General features: G+C 46.0%; 1 long non-coding RNA gene across 1 annotated transcript; it reads left to right on the forward strand.

Moving 5' to 3' along the window:
• The first annotated feature begins 2,510 nt into the window (after positions 1–2,510).
• On the forward strand, positions 2,511–5,383 carry LOC120436395. The gene is made up of 4 exons (XR_005610382.1): positions 2,511–2,660; positions 2,746–2,821; positions 5,089–5,161; positions 5,351–5,383. It is a non-coding gene; the product is annotated as an uncharacterized LOC120436395 (long non-coding RNA).
• Positions 5,384–6,604: the final 1,221 nt, after the last annotated feature.

Raw genomic sequence — 6,604 nt, forward strand, 5'->3', positions numbered from 1 at the left:
CACAGACAGAAGCAGAGCAAATCAGGATGAAAGTCTCAGCCACCCTCTCCAGTGCCAAAGTCCCTCCGTCTAACCTTACACTACAAGAAAAGAAGGCCGTCGCTTCCCTGAGCAAAGACCACAACATCACCATATTACCAGCGGATAAGGGAAGGTGCACCGTGGTCCTAAACACAACAGATTACCACACAAAGATCACTACTCTCCTCAGTGACAACAACACCTACGAAGCTTTAAAACGAGACCCCACAAGCAGCTACAAAAAGAAAGTTATAGCTTGCCTTCAAAACCTTGAAAAGGACAAAATCATTGACCGCCTCACATATCACCGCCTTTATCCAGGGGATGCCATACCCTGCATTTATGGACTTCCTAAAATCCACAAGGAAGGGGTCCCACTCAGACCCATAGTCAGTAGCATAAACTCAGCCACTTATAACATTGCGAAACACCTTGCTACCATCCTCGCACCTCTCGTGGGGAACACCCCACACCACATCAAGAACTCCACCGACAAGGTCCAGAAACTTACCCTGGATCCAGATGAAACCATGGTGTCCTTTGATGTAGTCTCCCTCTTCACTTGCATACCCACCACGGAAGCAGTGGAGACTGTCAGAAAACGACTACAAGAAGACAGCTCCTTGGAAGACAGGACCAACTTCACACCCGATCAGATTTGCACACTGTTAGACCTCTGCCTCACCACAACATACTTCAAATACAACGAAGGCTTCTACAGACAAAAACATGGCTGTGCCATGGGCTCCCCCGTGTCACCTATTGTAGCCAACCTTTACATGGAGGAAGTGGAAAGAAAGGCTCTTGGCTCTTTTAAAGGGAGAGTACCCAGCCACTGGTACAGATATGTAGACGACACCTGGGTCAAAATCAAGACACAAGAAGTGGAATCCTTCACTGCGCACATTAACGCCGTGGATAAAAACATCAAGTTCACCAGGGAAGACACAAAGGATAACTGTTTGCCGTTCCTGGACTGTGCTGTGCACATTGAAGAGAATGGCAACCTCAACATTGAAGTTTACCGGAAGCCCACACACACAGACCAGTACCTCCTCTTTGACTCCCATCACCCTCTGGAACACAAACTTGGAGTAATTAGGACCCTACACCACGGGCAGAACATGTTCCTCCAAGCCTGAAGGAAAAAGAAGGAACACACACATGTAAAGGAAGCACTGAAAACATGCGGTTATCCGAACTGGGCGTTCATAAAGTCAGCAAAGAGGCACAGAAAAGAAGATCAGACACCAGCGAGGGAGGATAAGAAAGACAGACGCAACAACGTTGTCATCCCTTATGTAGCTGGTGTATCAGAGAAACTCAGGAGAGTTTTCTCCAAGCACGACATCCCAGTGTACTTCAGACCCAGCAACACACTCAGACAGAAACTGGTTCACCCGAAAGACAAAACTCCAAAACACAGACTTAACAACGTGGTGTATGCTGTACAGTGCAGCGAGGAATGCCCAGACCTCTACATTGGAGAGACCAAACAGCCGCTTCACAAGCGCATGGCACAACATAGAAGAGCCACCTCCACAGGACAAGACTCAGCAGTCCATCTGCAGCTTAAGGATAAAGGTCACTCTTTCGAGGATGCCAATGTTCACATTTTGGACAGAGAGGACAGATGGTTTGAAAGAGGAGTGAAAGAGGCCATCTATGTCCACTGTGAGCGACCATCTTTGAACAGAGGCGGTGGTTTACGACACCAACTGTCTGCCATCTATAATCCAGTTTTGAGTTCCCTCCCCAGACGCCTTAACGCCCACTCACATCCTGGGCCATCTGACCTCAGGAATTCACATGACAAGGTGGGGCCAGGTTTCACAATGAGCTCACCCGAAACCCTGGCTGATTAGGTCCCACACCCGCTTTCACACCTTGGCACATGTGATTAGAGGATCACCAGGGGGTCCTTTGTCCCTCCTTGGGGGGATTCTCCCACTGAGTTTAAATCTGGGACTCTCCACCATTTGACCCTTAGAACTGAAGAAGCTTCTCGGATGAGAGGTGAAACGTCTTCAAGCAACTTAAAGAAGTCCAGACGCTTTTCTTTGCAAACTCCTTTGACTACGATGACCTGGATGACTGAGAACCTTCACAGACGATTCATGTACCAATTTTTCGGATGGGTTGTTCTGTTCAGTTCTCTTTGTCCACATGTTGCCTGTTCACAGTAAAATTTTCCAAATGCAAACACTACACCTTAAACCATCTCCAGGCCATTTATCTGCTTAATTGATAACAACATAACGAAGGAATTGTCTTTACCTGCCTATGAAATAGCCTTCGAGTCCTTTGTCCACTTACCTTTGTTCCCTTTAAAAAGTGGGTAAGACGAAGAAACTCCTAAACCCTTCATCGAATTCGAACATGGATACCCTAAATTGCAGCTGAGTCTGCACATCACGTCCATGATATAACTAGGGCTCAGGCTGGCGGAGACCATGAGAAGAAGAGCTCAGCGCAAGGCAGGACTGAGTGAACACGCAGTCTGAGCTTCCACTGTCAGTAAAGTGCAGAGACAGGTGTGAGGCTTCACACGCACAAACATGAGGGGCGTTCACCCGTGGTTACTGTGACCGGCAGGTGGTGACGTCAGGAAGGCTGACGGGAGCAGTCAGAGGGGGTCTGTGAGTACACCAGCCTTCATTTAGCGTTTTCTGTGTCTACATATGTACGTGTGCCTGTTAGCACTCTCCTCACTGTTGTTTTTAGAGCCACCTTAAATCCAGGAACAGCTCCCTGCCCTGAGCCGGCCTACTCTCTGTACTCTACCGACTCCGAGGACCAGGTGATGAAGGCAGACCCATCACGATCCGCCTACGTTATGTATATGCAGAATTAGAGCTGGGCGATATAAGATTTTTTCATATCACGATATGCTTTTTTCATTTCAGGCGATAACGATATATATCACGATATAAGCCAAATAACTATATATGTAAGATTTAAATGTGATGTTGCTCACAAATAAAATGTGAAATAATCAGCAGCTTGTTTTGATTTAAATATTCATTTTCCATAATAAGTTCAACAGGGCAGATGTACTTAAAATGAGGCTTCAGTTTTATGGTAAAAATGGTAAATGGCCTGCATTTGTATAGCGCTTTACTCAGTCCCTAAGGACCCCAAAGCGCTTTACACTACATTCAGTCATTCACCCATTCACGCACACATTCACACACTGGCAATGGCAAGCTACGTTGTAGCCACAGCTGCCCTGGGGCGCACTGACAGAGGCGAGGCTGCGGACACTGGCGCCACCGGGCCCTCTGACCACCACCAGTTTTATGCAAAATAAAGGCAAATATTACAATCTACACAAAAGGCAGCCGCTAAAGCGTTTAAGTTTCAAAATAGAACAAACAAAACAGACTACTAAATTGTCAGTTCCACTTAGAAACAAAATATTAATTCTAAAAATAAATCTTAGTTTATTTTACAGAAAAAGAGACAAAATTGACCAACTTACATAATATTGCTTTGGAAGCGCTGTCTGAGAGAAATGTTTATGTCCAGGGAGTTGGTAACGAGGATCCATTACCTTAATTAGCTGCTTGAATCCTTCATTTTCGACCGTGTTTATTGGTAACATGTCTTTAGCAAGACAGTAAGCTATGGCATTCGTTATGTTGCTATGGCTCTTACCTTTTTTGTCATATGGTAAGACGCTGGAGAAAGCCGACTCAATTGACTGTTGCTGCTTCACAGGGATTCCCCTGGTTGTTTTCGATGACGAATTAGCGCTTTCAGTCAGAGATTGAGCGTGCTCCAGTGGGTGGCACTGCTTCAGGTGATAAGAAAGGTTTGTTGTATTTCCAGACTTTGTGGGAACATGCTTTCAGCACAATTTACAGTGCTTGGCGTTACGCTGTTTTTGTCAGACTTCAAATAGCGAAATACCTCCACACTCACGGAACTTCTCTGGCCTTTCCTTTCGACAATCTCTCCGACATTGGAACCGTCATCTGTGTTCCCTTCGGTATTCTGGTCACCAAAAACCCGGCACGGCGGCTGGCTGCTTCTCAAACAAATACACACGTGCGCCTTGGCACTTGAGCTGTACGTAACAAGTTACGTGACGTGACGCTGCGGCTGTGATTGGTTCGGCTCTGCGCTACTTAATTTTTATTGGCTATTGGGTTTTTTTATAAGACAGGAAGAGAGAGATGAGGTCTATCGCAATAGTTTCATTTTTCTATCGAGAAAAAGTTATTTCGCAATACATATCGTTATCGTTTTATCGCCCAGCTCTATGCAGAATGCAGACCACGTGTGGCGACATGTGAAGCTAACATTTTTATTATTAGTTCTCAGGATTTATTCACTTGTTTGTGTAGCAGTACTAAATATTAATAGTGTCATCTAGGACAGGTATCACATACAGGCATGACCAAGTTGTAGCTTATCCAAGTTTTTGCCACAACACAGCCATCTCAGGGTAGTAAACATGGGAAGGTGAACAGAGGAAATCTAGCATTTCCACAAAGTCAATAGGCTTGACAGACACAAACCACTAACCCATGTTGCGGGTTCAGATATTGAGGATGGGCACAAAAACAACACTAGTCCAGAGGTGTCAAGTCAAACGATGATTTTAATGAACACACGGGTAGGAGATGTACGCTGCAACATCAGCTGTAAATCTCACCCCAAACCTATACAATCAGTTGTTTTATAACATCAGGGTATCAGAACGCGTTCCTTACACCTGTTTTAAGAAGGACATCTTCTCGGTCTCGAGGCCAGGTACTTCCCATTAATCTTCCAACTCTCGCTTATCCCCTGGAACAAAATGTCCCTTATGCAGACATGATTTTGCAAACTATTATTTGAACTCTTACCTAAACATGAGTCTAACTACTGTTTGTGTGTGTGTGCGTGTCTCGACCTCAAACGCACTCTGTCTGTGAGGGCAGAGGCCACTCTCCTGTGTGCAATAACCTAAATGAAACTATATATGTAATATGTTGAATAAATGTTCAACATATTACTACCACATCATTGGCACGGTGTCTGAACACGTTGGCTACAATAAACTGGATGTGTCTGCCCCAGGTCATCAGTCTGCACAAGGGTCTGGACCGCTGTGCTGCCCTGCTCAGTGGGATCCTTCAGGCTGATGAGGCAGGTCAGAGGAGCTTCCTAATGCTGTAGATCAGCTCAGTTTGTTACAAGTAACAGTAAAAAAGCTTGATCTAAAGTATCAACCTTTTCCTTTGTGGTTACACTGAGGATTTTCTGTTTTTTATGTATAAGTTAGATCTGTCAAACACTTACTAGTTGAATGCAACATAATAGTACTCTGTGTGTGTGTAAGTGTCTCCAAGGCTTCACAGAACAGTAAGCAGTGCAGCAGTCAAACCAAGGCTGTCCACATCAATGGGGAAAAAAGAGCTCGAAGAAAGGGCCTCCAAAGGCAGGTGGGTGTGTTCGAGGTTTGCTTTATTGCACACTCTTACAAGACAGTCGCTGAGAACTTCCACAGAGTGACTGGGGTCGCAGTAAATGTAATGATCTATGTGTATAATTCATTTTATCTCTGTTGTAAAATGCAGCATTAACCTAAACCCTACAGTCCAGCTCGGACGGGCTGGTAAAGCCCAAAAATGTTGCCACTGGGACAACTTCTGGTTAACTTCCGGCGCCACTCCGAGCTGGCAGCCAGTATCAGCAGCTCAGACCTGACCGAGTCCTTTTTTCTCTTTAATATATGTTTCTCTGTTGTTTTGTGTTTATTGTTTTTGTTTTCCTATTGTGGACTGCTGTCCCCCACGATGGAGCTCAGAATTCTATGGACAATGGTGTTCTTTATTACATTTTTTACGGCGTCTTTGTCCGGAGAGCGCGTGGAGGTCCGACCTCCCATTGTTTACAGCAGGGATCAGCTGTTAGCCCTCGGAGCCTCCGCTGCCATGCCTACCGCCGAGCAAGCTAACATCCCCCGCAAGGTGAGGAGGAAGAGAAGCGGTACTTGGGCCGGGATCAGGCGTCGCAATAAAGTTAGGAGGTACCGGCCAGCGATTCCATCTATTATTATGGGGAATGTGAGATCTCTCCCCAATAAAGTAGACGAACTGGCGGCTCTTACCCGACATCAGAGGAGCTACAGGGAGTGCAGCCTGATGTGCTTCACAGAGTCGTGGCTAACTGCGCTAACTCCGGACTCACACATAAACATGGATGGTTTTCATCTGATCCGGGCCGACAGAACAACAGAGAGTGGTAAGAAGAGAGGAGGCGGTCTGGCTGTGTTTGTGAACGATAGATGGTGTAACTCTGGGCATTTATCTGTCAAAGAGACGCTATGCTGTAAGGACATTGAGCTGCTAGCGGTTAGCATGAGACCGTACTATCTACCGCGAGAGTTTACACACATGATTATGATAGCTGTATATGTCCCGCCCTCTGCTAGCGCTGCAGCAGCCTGTGAGGTCCTGCACACTGTAACCAGCAGACTCCAAACACAGCACCCTCAGGCCCTTTTCCTGATCTCTGGGGACTTTAATCACATCTCCCTGTCCTCCACTCTCCCCACCTTCACCCAGTATGTTACCTACCACACCAGAGACAA

Source organism: Oreochromis aureus, linkage group 23, assembly GCF_013358895.1.
Source record: "Oreochromis aureus strain Israel breed Guangdong linkage group 23, ZZ_aureus, whole genome shotgun sequence".
Lineage (NCBI taxonomy): Eukaryota > Metazoa > Chordata > Actinopteri > Cichliformes > Cichlidae > Oreochromis > Oreochromis aureus.